The following is a 15,392-nucleotide window of genomic DNA, read 5'->3' as shown; positions in this document are numbered from 1 at the left end:
CTAGTCTCCTAGTGGGACCAAGGAGAGAGGGCCGCAACTGAATAGCTCCCCAGACCTGCCCATCCCTCACAAGCAATTCCTCCACTGCCACTGACTGCCTGGTCATGCTGACTGAGGCCTGAACATCTCTCTCTCTCTCCTTTCAACCCTCCTCCCACCCCAGTTTATTCATCTGATTCACCTTCAAAGCCTGAATAAAACAAATGGCTTATAACCTCAAAATTTCTAGACACTTAAAAGGTTTAGTGTATATAACATGCGAGACTTTGAAAGGAAACATACGAAGGAATAATCTGCTTGGCAAACCAGAGGGAGAAATTGTCTGAATATTGACCAGAGTGCTCAAAAAAAAGTTTCACTCTGTTTCTCTGCAAACTCATGTTCTGAAAAATAAAATGCGTCAGGAGCGCTGTTAGAAATACTATTTTAAGGTTGAAAAAGGCATTAATGGAACAGAGAAGTTACTATCACCAGTCTTCCCAAATGAGAGGTGTCATGATATCATCCTCAAAGGAAAAGAGCTATTATTACTAAAGAAAGGGGAATAGGCCTGCTGTAGACTGTTTGTATCCACCAAAAATTTGTATGTCGAAACCTAATCCTTTGGGGGTGGTGCCTTCAGGAGGTGATTAAGTCATGAGGGCAGAACTCTCATGAATGAGATTAGCACCCTTATAAAAGAGATCCCAGAGAGATCCCTCCTTCTGCTTTGTGAGGTTATATTGAAAAGATCACTGTCTATGAACCAGGAAGTGAGTCTTCACCTGACACTGAATCTGCCTTGAACTTGGACTTTCCAGCCTCCAGAACAGTGAGAAATAAATTTCTGTTGTTTATAAGCCACCCAGTCTATGGTATTTTGTTATAACCGCCCGAAGGGTGCAAGGCAAGGTTCAAAGTTATAATTTTAAATATACTTGAGTGGGCTTCCCTGGTGGCGCAGCGGTTAAGAATCTGCCTGCCAATGCAGTGGACATGGGTTCAAGCCCTGGTCCGCGAAGATCCCACATGCCACGGAGCAGCTAAGTCCGTGCGCAACAGCTACTGAACCTGCACTCTAGAGCCCGCGAGCCACAACTACTGAACCCACGTACCACAACTACTGAAGCCTGCACGCCTAGAGCCTGTGCTCCGCAGCAAGAGAAGCCACCGCAATGAGAAGCCCACGCACCGCAAAGAAGAGTAACCCCAGCTCGCCTCAACTAGTGAAAGCCCGCGTGCAGCAACAAAGACACAACACAGCCAAAAATAAATAAAATAAATAAATTTACAATATATATATATATATATATACCTGAGTGGCAAGTTTCCACACCTCTTATTGCCCTTGATGAAGGGTTTATATGACATTTTGAATTAAAGGATCACAAATCAACTTAGTAAAAGTCAGCTATTCTCCATAATATATCTTTGCTACAGGTAAGTTATAGAAATAGATAGCATTTTCCGTTTTTTATTTGTCTGTTGTTTGTTTTAGGACAAGCAACTTTTTTTTTTTTTACAGTATTTCCTGTATCTTCTGGATTTCCAGAAGAAAGACAGCAAAAATAAAAAAGGAAGCAGAGGAGGAGCATCAAGAAGAGGATGGCGAGAAGGAAGGGAAAAGGTAGGGAAGAAGGGAGGAAGGGAGGAAGTGGAGGAGGAAAAGACAAAGGAAAAGGAAGAAAAGAAGAAGGAGCATACTAAAAGTATCCTCTCTTCAAATGTTAAAAGCATTGTGGAAACTTACTTGGTTTTAAAAATATCCATGGAGTCTTACCTGTTAGATCTTACAGAAAACTCCTTTTGCTGTTCAGTGTTAAGTTCTCAAAGTTTACAAATAAGCAAAGTAAGCAGTATCCTAGGTAGTGTGATTTTGAGGACACTGGCTTTAAAAATAACTATTTTTTCCTTTCTGGTTTGGAAAGTCCATAATTAAACGGCTTGTCCTTTACTTTCTAATTGGATACAATGTAAGTATATCTAGGAGACAGCCAATGTAAATCTTTTACACTTCAGTATGAAACTTTATCAGATACTTTTTCTACAAATGATTGAAGAACAGGGAGAGCCTGATATAAAGAGCGTCTAAAGAAGGGGGGAGTGAAAGTGAATGGAGAAAGAACTAGATGCACTGCAATTCGTTTTCCCTGCAGTTCTGTCATTTTGCCTAAAAGGATAGTGCCTATCAAGGTAGTGCTCTAACCTGCCAGGGAAAGAACCACATCAATTGTCTTTGAATGCATAGTACCAACCTTAGAATAGCCATTCTATGGGTGTTTGTTTGTTGAATTAATGAATAAATGAATGCAATTAACTAACAATTAATATATTCTTGATACTTTGTATAATCTACATGCAACATGAAACTGACTTCTAGAGACATGGCATATATAGCAAGTATTCTTTCCAACTAGCTACTTCTCTGCATTAATTTCTAAACAAGGTTCTGCCTTCCCCCACAGCATTTTAGTTTCTGGTGAGGAAGTTTATTGTGTTATTCGAAAAGCAAACCAGAACAGGCACCTTTTTGTGGATATTATAGTGAAGAACGGCGAATGATAGAGACATCCAAAAAACATATTTAAAATACAGAAAAACATATTTAATAATTTATTCAATATTTAGGGCATTACATGTCATGTGGCAAGTAAAGAAAGTAAATTCTCCGACTTCCTGGAGTGTATAGTCTAGCAAAGGGAAGTAGACAAAGAAAAGAAGTGCAAATAAATACAGAAACAAAGCTTTTTCAGAATGTTATAGATTTTTAAAAAAATATGAATGTGGCAGAGAAAGACCGATAGGGTAGATTTGGCCTGGGAATGCTTCCTGAGAAAGCAATGAGAAGGATGCAGCCGTCTTGATTTCTGGGGGAAGAGTTCCAGATTTAGGGAACAGCAACTTCAAAGACTAAGAGTAAAGTGTTCTGGGGACAGAAAGGTGAATGTAGTTTTAACATAGGAGGAGAGCAGTCTTCTTTCTCACACAAGCCCAATAATTTAAAGTGTCATTGAATGCTCTTTTAAAATTAATGTCTGAGAATTAGAAACTGGTCTTCCAAACTGTCTAAATTCAAATCCTGCCTTTGCCAATTTTTGACTCAGCAGTCTTATGTTCCAGAGATGTCTTTCCCAGTTCTTTCCCTAATGGGTTTTCTCCGTAATTGCACTGATGAGTTTAAGCGTGAAGACAAGCCAGCCTTAGAAAAGTGAGCCTATGTGGTATGACTATGCAGCTATCACTTGAAGTTAGATGGCGAAAGCAAGAATATTCCCTCCAAATACATTCATTAGAATTAACTCTGAACTGGGAAGCTTGAAGGGACTGTGGCCTAGGATTTGGACATTAACACACTTATAATCATCAACACAATAGCATGGATTCATTTTATCATGTGATCTAATCATTGTCTTGGAAGGCAAAGAGTGGGACCCTAAAAGACTAGAAGAAAGGAAAACTAAGTTTGGCTGATGAAGGAGAAAAGAAAGAAAAGCTAAATACATGAAGACAAAGTTACTTTACACTCAAAATTTCAGCCATTCTAAATAACGGTTCTAGAGTATTTTTGGAAGAAAGCATAAATGTTTCCTTGCTACAATAGAATATGTACGACTACAAAGCAAATGAATGTTTTTCCCTAGAGGTATGATAAAGTGCAATGTCCTTGTCTGTGTGTTGTGATTCTGTCCACTGCTGATTGTGTCTTATAAGACTTTGTGCTTTTCTTAAGTTTAAAATTGCTTGCAGTACTAAATACATCACAATGGTAGCTTTAAAATGTTATTTTTTAATATTATAGTATCATCTATTTTAATGTTAACCTAATAGTAAATCTATTGTAACTGTGAAGCAACATCTTCAAAAATAGCTACCATTGCAGACTTTCTTTGAGATTGCACATATTGTTCTGAGTATCTGCAGCAGTTGGAAAAGGTATTAAAACTGGCATATCAGAAGATGATATTTCTTTTATATGTTTTCAAAAATACCACTGGAAGTAAAAATAAACTAATGAGGCTTATTTTCTTGTGTCTCAGAAATAGATTCCAAAGGCAAAAGGATAGGAGGAAGTGGAGGGGGAAAATGATAAGGAGAAGGAAAAAAGTAAGAGAAAGAGAAGGAGAAGGAAAGGAAGAGAAGGAAAAGAATCCAGATATATTGTGGGAAGTGACTTTATTCAAATAAGTACATAATCTCCCCCAGATGAATGCTTTGCATGCATATTTTGACCCCATTATTTAAAATTTTACTTTATTAGTCACGTCATAATGTATAGGATGAATCTCTTTATAATTTTATCTCATTTGTCTTAAATGAGATACATAAAATACAAAGATACACTAAATTTTTAAAAAACTTTGAATGCAAAGATTCTCCATATCAGAACTAATAAAATTTAAAGTAATTTTTAAAAAAACATGACATTTCATTAAACTATTACTTAATTTCCTCCCTGTGTTGGTATTATTACCAACAACCTTTGAGGGACTAACACCTTTATAATCTTTATTTCTGGTACTTGATTTCCCTCTTTATGTCACTCAATTACGTCTTTCACAATTCTAACCTCACATTTTAAAAATAAACCACCAAGGAGAGTAGCAAAATATTTTTTTGCGTTCCTGGCAGAGGTCTGAGGGACTGGCAAAGGATAGGACCAGAATTAACATCACACAGGATTTGACTCTGCCCCTGTGAAGAGCACTGAATGGGGTGGGAACACAAGCCTGTTTCAGGCTTTCTGTACTGGAAGTCAGCTCCACTTAGCTACCCACAGTTTCTACTTCTTCTAAACCACAGCTTTCCCTTTTAGTGGGCACCAAGAACCATTGGTTGGAAGGTACTGGAGAATACTGGAGGAATACGGCCTCACCTGAAAACCCTGCTGACCTCTGGTGTGTTCAAACTCTGCCTCTGCCACTCACTAGCTCCTGTACCTTCCTGAAAGTCAGTCAGTGTCTCTGCACTGCAGTTTTCAAATCGGGAGGAAGGGAGGAAGAGAGAAGAAAAAACTATCTTACATGGTTGTTGTGAGACTTTATGAGAGTAAAATAGGTAAAGCATTTAGCTCAATCCCTAGTGTTTTAAAATTATTAAATAAATGGTAACTATTTTAGCTCATAAACCAAATAAATACTTTCCAGATTTTTTTTAATCCACAGAAATAAAAATTAAGTAAAAAAAAATTCCATCAACAGAAGTATATGGGCAGGTAAATTCTGATATGCAGTTTTGTAGTTCTTTTAAATTAACCCCCCCCCAAAAAAACAAAAGATTTATGATTGGAGGGCGAGGGGACAAGTGATATATGGGGTGAAGGAATCACTTTAATAAGAATAAATATCCTTGAAGTTCATCTAAAGCAGATAGGAAAACTGAGGCCAAAAGGAGATTATCACTCGCCCAGGCTCACAGGAGCGGTAGAACGGCGCTCTTCAGGGCCTACTTAACCTTTGCTGGAGACCCGCCCCACCTTTCTCCCCACCCAGGTGCCCTAGTCCAGAAGAGCACAGAGTCCTGAGCACCCCGCCGAAGCTCCAAAGTCAGATCCGCCCCGAGGCTCAGCCCAAAGCTCAACCTCCCCCTGGCTGTCCTAAGCGTCTTTGAACCGCACCCGTGGAGTTCCACTAGCGAGGTTCTGCTGGAGCATCTCCAGGGATGGGCTGACAAAAGCACGTAGAGGAAATGGAATCGGACGAGATTGGAGGGTCAGTGGTGTGGCAACGTCAGGATGGGGGTTCAATGCACGCAGGGAGTTTCGGAGGCGGCTCCCAGGGGTTCCGAAGGTGCTATCTCCCAAGTCCGAGCGGGACAGTCGGTATCCTCCCTCATTCAAAAGTTCCAGGACAGGAATCAAAGTTCCTGCCGTTTGATTCCCAAGGTATTCCCAAACTGAAAGGAGGATCAGCAAAATAGACTCGTGTCACCGCTCAGATTATCGTCGTCGTCTTCGTCATTTAAGATGGAATGAGACGTTGAGGGTAAAATAGGTAGTGAAAAATTCACGTGCAGATCTCGGGTCCCACGCCTCAGTCTCCCGGCGGTTCATCCTCCCTACCCTCCGCCCAGGTGCTAAAATTTTGCAATTTCAGAGAAAAAAAGATGGGAAAAAGATCAGAGAAAAAAAGACCGCGAGGCTTATCGGGTTCTTTTTAGTATAGAGAATCGCTTAAATAGTTCAATTTTATTTTTTAAATAACTCCACACATAAAATCTATAATTCTAGCCAAGAAAGAAACGTTAATAGCCGGGATCCGGGAGAAGGATTCAGCACCACCCTTGCGCACAGCCCCGGCGTGGCTGCCGGCTCGGGGCCCCGGTTCCGGGAGCCCACCTGCTATTGGGCCTCGGGGCTCGCCAGGCCTTGGGCGCTCTGAGCCTGCGACCCCCCTCTCCATCTATCATCCCAAACTCTAGATTTGCACCCCCCCCCCCACAATTTCCCAAATAAACTGTTGGGGAGAGATTGTCGCTCCGATTCCCAGCGGGGCGGCGGAAGAGTGCGCGGGAGTTGGGGAGGAGGGGATTTCGCCCTGCGTTTGGGTCTTTCCATCCCCGCTAGCGGTCGGGAACCCGGGGGAGGACGAGCAATAAGAGGGTGGCCACTCGCTGGCCAAGTTCTCGGAGGTTCTAGGGGCCAACTATGCAAGTTCATCCTTTTCTAAATCTTACTGGGAAAAGATCCAGAACCCGAACCGTTGGAGAAGAGGGCGACCCCTTTAACAGCAGGAACGGGCTGCTGGGATACTGAAAACCGGGAAGTAAGCCCTGTCGCCTCTACCCTGGTGGAGAGGGTCCAGGGCGACGCCGAGCGCCCGAAGCTCGCTATTTTGACTCTCCAAGACAAGCCTGAGGCTGTTCCTCCTCGGCGCCCACTTAGATGTTGGCTGAGGAGGGCTCCTGTGAGCGCCACCAACAAAGGTGGATCTGGGCCTGAGACGGGGTCCCTGAGGGCCTGGTGGGCTCAGGTGCGCCCTTGGTAAGTGCCAGCTTACGGTGAGGAGATCCCTGGCTTGGCCTCTAATGGCAGGGCGAAAAGGGCTGCTACGTGGCCAGAGGTAAGTTCCCGCATTGACAAGGGCCCAAGCCGGGCAGGACTCCGTTTTGGAGACTGCTCGAAGCTAGGTATCTCCCCAACTTTGGCCTCAGGTGTGCGGTCGCCTGGCCAGCGGGCGGGAGCTCCGCTCTGAGCGCCCCAAGTGGTGCTGAGGGTGACTCGCGCCACTTCCCGGGGGCACAGAGGTTAAGCGAAGGGGGCAGGAACGCGAGTCGGTCCTTGCTTGGGGTGCTCCAAGTTTTGTTCTTATCTGATTCCCAAGTTGATGGGTTTTTCTCCCCCCGGAGTTACAGGGAGCTCCCGGGGCGCGGCGGCGGGGAGGTCGAGGAAAACGCCTACCGAGCGAAGCACCTCTGCTGTGCGGGTCACGTCTGGGAGTTTTAAAGTTGAGAATTGTTCTGCTTCCTGGTTACTTTACTGAAGAGATCATTTCTTAAACTATTACCATTCGCTTTTATCTATCAAAATCTATTATTTTATTCTTGTATTTATGTTATAAGTTATATTTTATTCTGGCGACTTAAAATGCTTGCATTTCACTCAACCAGCTCTCAAGCCTTCCTCTCTGGCCTGCAGTGAAATCTTCTTCGGCCCCCATGGGGTCCCTTTCACCGCGCATTTCTCTCCCTGCTGGGGTTCAGTACCACCACCACCCCACTCCCCAGCACTGCAGTTTGACATCCTTGCTCGGAAGGTAGCTACTGCTGTACCCTGTGGCTGACATCCGACTCTGTACGGTCCCACTCACAGGGGCAAATTCACAGGGGACCCTCAACCTCTCTGGCCGAGGCAGGAGGGGATGCGCGGAGCTGAGCTCCCCACGGCCAGAGTCCACTGGGAAAGCCGGACACAGACCTGCGGAGAGAGGCCTTACTCTTTCCGCAGCCTCAGGGCCTCTGTGACTTACTTCCAGGACACTTCCAAAGACATAAAGGGGAGAGGGGAAAGTTCGGAGAAATAACGCTGTTCTCCTCCCCCGCCCAGTGCCCAGTTCTGCTCTTCCTTCCCCCGTGGTCCAAGCTTTATTCAGGAGTGACTGTCCCCCTGGCCCCGCTGTCCCTCCCTAGGACTGCTGTCCCCTGACAGAGGGCCCCAGACGCGCTTCCTGCGGTACGTGCCGGCGCCACCCGACTACCGCGCTCCAGGCACGGATTTTCAGTCACCGGCGGTGTGAAACCAGCCCCAAGCGGACTGTGCACACGGTTTGGGAAGAGGAAATGCCTCGGGTTCCCCAGATCCGCCTCCCGGTCCATAAGGACAGATTCGGGTACCCGATTAACAGCTTGGCACAGAGGGAGGCAGGACCCGCGACCTGCTGGAGGCTACCCTGGGGGGAGGGGATCATCTCCCCTTTCCGGCTCCGAGCGACTCGTAACTCTGGCTTCAGCTCTCAGGGAAAGAGTGCCCCGGGGGTGGGGGGCGGAGAGAAAGGAGACTAGAAAAATCCTCAAATGCCTTAAGGGCGGGACCCGGGAGGAAGGGCCCGGGCAGCCACGGCGGTGGGCGAGGTTAGCTCAGCCACTGCCAGACGGCGGGACTCCGAGCTCCGAGGCGGTGGGATTTTATTGGGGCCTCTCCAGCTTCTGTGTTCTGCTGAGGTGTGCTCGGAATGGGGAAAGAGAAAATACAGAATTCCATTTATTCAGAAAAGGGACATTCGGTCTGAATTACCATGGCCCACGTTTTGCTTTTGACGCACGCAGCGCGGGGACCATCTTTTCCAAAACAACTTCTGCACTAGTTTAGTAACTGATAAAATTAATGAAGGGGGTGGGGGGGTAACAGGTCATTTTATCCTCCTGGCCTTTTTCTTTATTTTTATTATGCGAAAAGGCTCTTATGTGTTATTGTTATTAGTTTTTCTGTGGTGTTGTCTTATTTGCCTGAAGGGTGTAAACTCAGAGGCATATGGGCTGTTCAACACATCATTTGTTCTCTTGCTTTCCTCTTGTTGAGCCAACTAAGCGTCTTCGTTATTTATTTTTATTCTTGAAAGCAGAAACAGGTGATAGGAGTACTGATGAACTTTGTTTACAGAAGCACATTCTGACTCCTTTCCCTGACTGGCTGAAGACCCCCGAAGCTTTGAAAGCCCTGCTTTCCTCACCAAAGTTCTTGGAGCCCATTTCTCAAACCCCTTCCATAGGCCCTCCCTCCGCTGCCGAAAAGAACGGTAAATAACTGTGTGTGTGTGTGTGTGTGTGTGTGTGTGTTTGTGCGCGCGCGCGCGTTTTTAACCGCGTTTGGTTTAGATTTCAGATACACCAGAAGAGCTAAGGCCCTCACTCGACATCACTTGATGAGGGCCTTTTCTCCCTTAATCTGGGGACTAATGTCCCTCCTCGTCGCTGGATTCCGAGGAGACACCAGGCGTCCACGCAGGCAGAAGTTTTCTCGGCTACCGAGCCCCACGGGCAGACTCGCCCGAGCTGCATATCCCGTCGTGTCCACTAGAGGGCACTGGCCCCTCGCGGCTCGCGGCGCGGCCGGCCGCCTCCCGCTCCTTCAGCTCAAATTAGCCGCGCGTTAATTAACACCCGAGTCCATCAAAGCGAGTTCTTCGGTACGGTACTCCAGCAGGGCTTATATAGGCAATCCAAACCCAGCCAAAGCAAACGTCCCCAAACCCAACACTTCCAGCATGTCCAAAATGGGAGACAGGCGCCTGAGTAACCCGGGCCAAGGTATAGTGCCATCACGCTTTAACTTTTGTTCGGTGGGGCTTGCTAAATTGCTGTGAAGATAGCATTCTCCGCAAGCGCAGGTTCAGCGGCCGGCTCTGCGCGCCAGCGTTTGGAGGCTGGGCAGCGCGCGTTCTGGCTCCTCCAGCCCACTGATCCTCTGGGCAGATTTCTCCAACTCGGTAGCCACCGGGGAGAGGGGCCCATGTCTACACCGTCTTAGGGGCACACGAATGTAAAGGAATATTTATTTAGGGTGTAGAGTACAAAAAAAAAAAAAAAAGTCCAGATGTCTTTGAAATCGGTAGAGGAAAGAAACAGAAACGACGACGTTTCTCATGCCTATTGATTCTGTCTGGGGAAGTGGGGATGGGGGGCATTGAGAAGGACGCAAGGAAATCAATCGATCCTGGTGATTTTAACCCTCTAGGAAGGGGGAGCCTGCCGATGTCCAGGGAAGGTCCCTGCTTTTTGCTGAGTGAGCGTGGTTTTGTTTTTGAAAGATCCATACGGAGCTTGAGGTCTGGCTTCCCCCCCCCCCCCACCCCAACCAAAGCCCAAAAAGCATTTTCCACTATGAACTAGGGAGACTGAGTCATGTCTCCAGGGGCTCAACTAAATCCCTAAGAACGGTATGAAAGGAAGCCCGGGTTTATTCCAATAGCACTATCCAAGTTCTTGATATTTATAAACCGCCACGACAAATTCCTTTGACACTGTGTCCTGGTGGGTTGAGGGGTCACCTGAGGAGCTTGTAATTCTTTTGTAGAAAACTCTCGGAAACATTAATACAAGTTCTGACAGAGGAGTTTACACGGTCCGAGGTCTTTCGCCTTAGCTGCGGAGCAGGAGGTTTGGGGAGGAGGATTGTGGATATCCTAGCAGTTTGGGGACTCATCTTTTTTCACGGAGGCATTGGTGCAGACCCCAAAGATCTGGACAGTCAGGTCTTTGGGAGAGCAGGATTCAGTGCTTTAACCACCGTTGGCCCAAACTGCTCATCTATAGGTGAAGGATACCTGACGGGCCCTCATTGCCGGATAGGGTTTCTCTTGGGTTGGTTTAGTGATGGCCGATTAATGAAGCCACTGTCCGCCTTCAGGGTAAAGTGGCATCCCATCAGGCCCCGCCTTGAGTACCTCCAAGATGGGCATCAGTAGTACCCAGGAGGCGAGCGCGGGCCGCGAGTGAGGGCCCCGCAGCAGGTGAGTAGCCGGCGTCTAATGAGGCCGGAAGGGGCGCCCCAGGGAGCTCACCCTAGCCTGGAGCAGCAAGGGACGTCGGATGTCCTCTGAGGACTCGGGATCCTCAAAACCGCGGCTTTGCCTTTTTCGCGTCCCGGATGTACTGGGGAGCCACCCTTGAAGGCTCCCCTCCAGGATCCAGCCCCCACCTTTCCCCCAGACCAAGGCGCCGGCCTCCAGCCCGAAATTCGTTCCTCTTCCCCTTGGCCTCTGGCCGGGGCGCTGCCGAGCCCCAGTTCCAGGCCCGAGGCCGCCAGCACCGGATCTAGCTCCAGCACCGCACAGGTGTCAGCTTGAGCTGGCATTAGGTAATGGATTTGGCAGCCCGGGCTCTAACCAAACGGAATTAAGGAGGGTGGGGTTTTCTCTTTTCCTTTTTTCTGTTGACTACATCTGGTATCAGGTGTTCTTGATCCGCGGCAGCAGGTGTTTTTTGCAGGAAAAGACCAAAAGGAATGGCGGTCCTGGTCAAGGCGCTCCCGGAGAGGGGCCCGAGGCAGGCCTGGGGGCTGGGACGAGCCTCCAGCACCCCCTTCCCTAGGCGCTCACCTGAGGTCGCCCGCCGCAGCCTCGCGTGGCCTGAAGTCCAGGCGCAAGGGGCGTGGAGCTGGTTGCTCCCGCTTGCTCTCTGTTTTGTGGCCAAAGTCCCTCGGGTAGAAACTGTGGGGTGCTACCCCATGACTATTCGACTTTTATTAGCCTGCCAATCCCCTTGCAAGTGTGGCTGAGTGTGAATTAGGATGCAAAACCAGAAGATTCTAGGTAAAATACCTTGGCAGGCAACAGGGAGCTCCGCCTTCATCTGGGTAGCTTTGCCTGAGAGCTGCTTCCGCCGGCACAGGTCTCTAAAAATCATCCAAAAAGAGCCAGTTCGGGACCCTTTCTAAGATACAAGACCATGGGACTCTTGCTCAGAGTTTTAAAAAACATTTTACCGATTTTGGTAAGTTGTAGAGGGAATTTAATACGGTCCGCCTCCATTTTATTAGACAGAAACGAAAGAAAATTTAGGAATGGTGGCATCTCCCTCCCCAAGCCTTCAGTTTACTTGTGGACGCCAAATAGTTGCCTTCATGGAATTCGATGCTAAGGGCTGGTCTGAACCCTTAGAGACCCAAGGAAGGTTTTGAGACTTAAAGAGCCAAACGCTCAATTTTGGGGAGTGGGCTTAATTTTGGATGATAAAATAGGGAATAATGTTTAAGGGACCAACTCTAAGGCTAAATTTGAATCTGTGTGTTTAGTCCCGACAGGACTAATTCATATTAAAAGTGATAAGAAGGTTAAAAACAAAGGCTTGGAGAGTTGTGACAGTAAATGTGAAGAGGCTGGGCGTCCAAGTGGTTATTTACAGGAGATTTACAGGAGAGTTGGGATAAGTATCCCAACTCCTTAATTCCTGACTGATGAGTTCAGCCAGAAACTCACATTCATAAAGACTTGAGTTGCAACTACAGTAATGAAAATATGTCTCTTTCTCTGGAGTAGCTCTCATTTATTAGATAAAGCTGCCAGGTAAAGCGGGCAGACCCTTTACACTGATATTTACATGGCCCCAAAATGCCCCCGTATCTCTGTGTTGTTAATTGTAGCAGGGCCCCAGCAATGACTACCTATAAATGAGATTTTAGAAAATCTTGTAAAAGATAATCAGGGAGAAGAGTAATATCTGCAGGAGAATTTTAAAAACAAAGTTTAAACTAGCCCCATTAAATACATCATGTTCAAAACTGTTTAGTAGTGAATGCTTGCTGTCTTTGATGCTGTGACCGTCACTGATTGTTATCACAGGAGCTCTCAGCAAAATGAATCAGGAAGCAGCACCTCCTTACCCCCCACCCTTTTTTTTAATGCACAAGAATTTCTTCATGAATCCCATTTGCTGGATCTTATCTGCCAGCTGAAGATTCTGTCCTGATCCGGATAGGGACCAGCCCTGACATGCAGCCGTCTGCTTCTGGGCGGAACTTGGAGATAAAACAATGTTTTCATGCCAAAATGACAAAATGCTTTTGCCCAGAATCAGGTTGTGTTTTCAAGTTACCTTTCCTGTCTGATCACGCGTGCTTAAAAGACTGATAACTTAAACTCAGTGCAGTCACCGACGAACCAGTTTCAGATTTGGGGTTTTTCTTGAGTCCTCATAAAGGGTCCCAAACCTTCAAAAGGGGCAGGCCAGACACAGTTTGGGCTGCTTGGTGTCTAATTCAAGCCTTTGGGGACATTTTGCTAGCAAGAAAGATAAAATCTCCGAGGTTGTAGATGATTTAAAAGACTAAGAAAAGGAATGTAATTTATAAAGTTTGCTGTTTAAACTATAAAAAGAAAAGTTTTTGCAAACTGGTAAACCCTATTTAAATGTGACCCAAAGTTTCTTTTTTCCTCCTTTATCTATTAGATAATCAGTTACTTTCTTTCACATTAATTGTTCTGTACCTCAAAGCTATGCCTTGTTGAGCCTCACCCCCTCTGCCAGAAACTCAATCCTAAGGTCTCAGAAGCAGACTGTGGCTGATAATTTCAAAGAAAGAGCCAAAATGGTACTCAATAAGCAGAGCAGTTTAATTATTAAGCAATTGTTAAATGATTTTTTAAAAATGAGTTCTATCTCCATCATGCCATTGTACTATAGCCGGAACGTTGCCCTTATACAAATACCCATTTCTAAACGGGTGGCTGATCCACGGAGACTGCACTCATTCTCAGAAACCGAGCCCCAAACCGCGCGGGTGCGCGAGGGCTGGGATGCCGCTGTGCGCGAGCGTGCGTTCCTGGCCCAGCGACCCCTGAGCGCAGGCTGGGCTAAGGGCTGCGTGTTTCCTACTTCCCCTCCTATCGCCGCTTTCCTAAAGAATTTTTAAAACTCCATTTCGGATTAGTAAAATATGATCCTTGTCTAATAGATTGCACACCAGCTCGTTTTGATCATGGGAAATATTTTTATTTGCCTATGACTAACAATTTTTTAAAGAACAACTTCGTTTGTTTCATTTTCCTTCAAAACTATGGTGGGCACAACGTTTTATAATCCTTATTCTGGAACAAGATGTGACAGGTAAACGGGTTCTAAAACATGCCAAATGTTCCAATAATTTAATGTTCAGAGATTTTTTTTTTAATGCCACAGGATGGTTCTATATAACCCTATAGCAATAATAATCCCTTAACCAAAATATACAATGCATTGTTCACCAAACCATCCAGTAGTTTCACCGGAGTGGGAGAAGGAGGATGGTTACCGTGACATCATTGCTATTATTTAAACAGCTAGGGGAGAATATAATTGTTAATAAAAGCCATCTCCCCTCCCCTCATGGTTTCCTCTCCCCCTCTGGCATTTTATGACGTGTCATCCACGATAAATGTAAGCAGAATTATGTCGATCCGAGTAGCCTACAGTATAACTACAATATCGCATCTACAGGTCAGCAAGGAAAGGCAGAGGAAAATTACCATATTTAAGGGATAGTTGTTTGAGAAAATATACGTATTTATGAGTTTAGGGTGCTAATGTTCAAAGTTTTTCTCTTTATAAATGTGTATGTGTGTGTGTGTGTGTACACAGAGTTCTATAAACGCTTGTGTGCACCCTCTGTAGTAGCCCCGTGTTTGCACATCGAAGGCGGCCATGTAATCGTTCCATGGGGCTGGCTTAATGCAGTTAACAGAGAACTAATGGGTCGTCTATGTCGAAAAGCATGCTCCTGTTTTTTAATCCCATCACGTAATGAATTGGCTTCCACCTTTATGCATCATGGATGCTCCTGTCCAAAAAAAATTTTTTTTTCAACCACTTTTGGTTCATTCATGACCAGAAATGACCCCCTTCTGTCTCTGCAACTATTCTTTATTTTTTAAAACCTATTTTCTTATTTAATAATAATAATTATAAACAATCCTTGCTGTATAGAAACTCAGTTGAAATGATCCGGTGAGCTCCCGCCTTGGTCCTTGCTGCAGACTGTAATCTCATATAATGGATATAATCGGACTAGGTCGCGGGGCTCCAAGCTGCAGGAGACCGAAGCTACTTTTTCGTGCCGGGATTTCACCTTCTTTCTAGCCTGGAGCTTGCGCGCTGCGCGCACGCACACACACACGCACACACACACACACACACCTCCGTAATAACAAGCTGAGGGGGAGCCCCAAATGTGAACAGAGACACAGGGCTGAGGCTGACTGAGGCCGGGCAGTGTGGCAGCCGCCCGGGTGAGCGGCGCCCGGCCCAGGGGCTGTGGCTAAGGTGGGCGCCGGCAGTTAGGGCGAGGACGCACGAGGGCTGCGTGGACTTTCAGCTCTTGTCTGAGACGCGGGCAAGGGTGGCCAGGAGCCTAGGAATGAAATCTAAATTCCGTGGAGCTTGGAGCCCCTAGACAGCCACCCCCGTCAGGGCGGAGGAGAGCCCTCCGCGGTCCGAGCTCGAGCGTG

Source organism: Balaenoptera acutorostrata, chromosome 2 (assembly GCF_949987535.1).
Source record: "Balaenoptera acutorostrata chromosome 2, mBalAcu1.1, whole genome shotgun sequence".
In the NCBI taxonomy this organism is placed as follows: Eukaryota; Metazoa; Chordata; class Mammalia; order Artiodactyla; family Balaenopteridae; genus Balaenoptera; species Balaenoptera acutorostrata.
Note: the sequence above shows the minus strand (reverse complement) of the source record.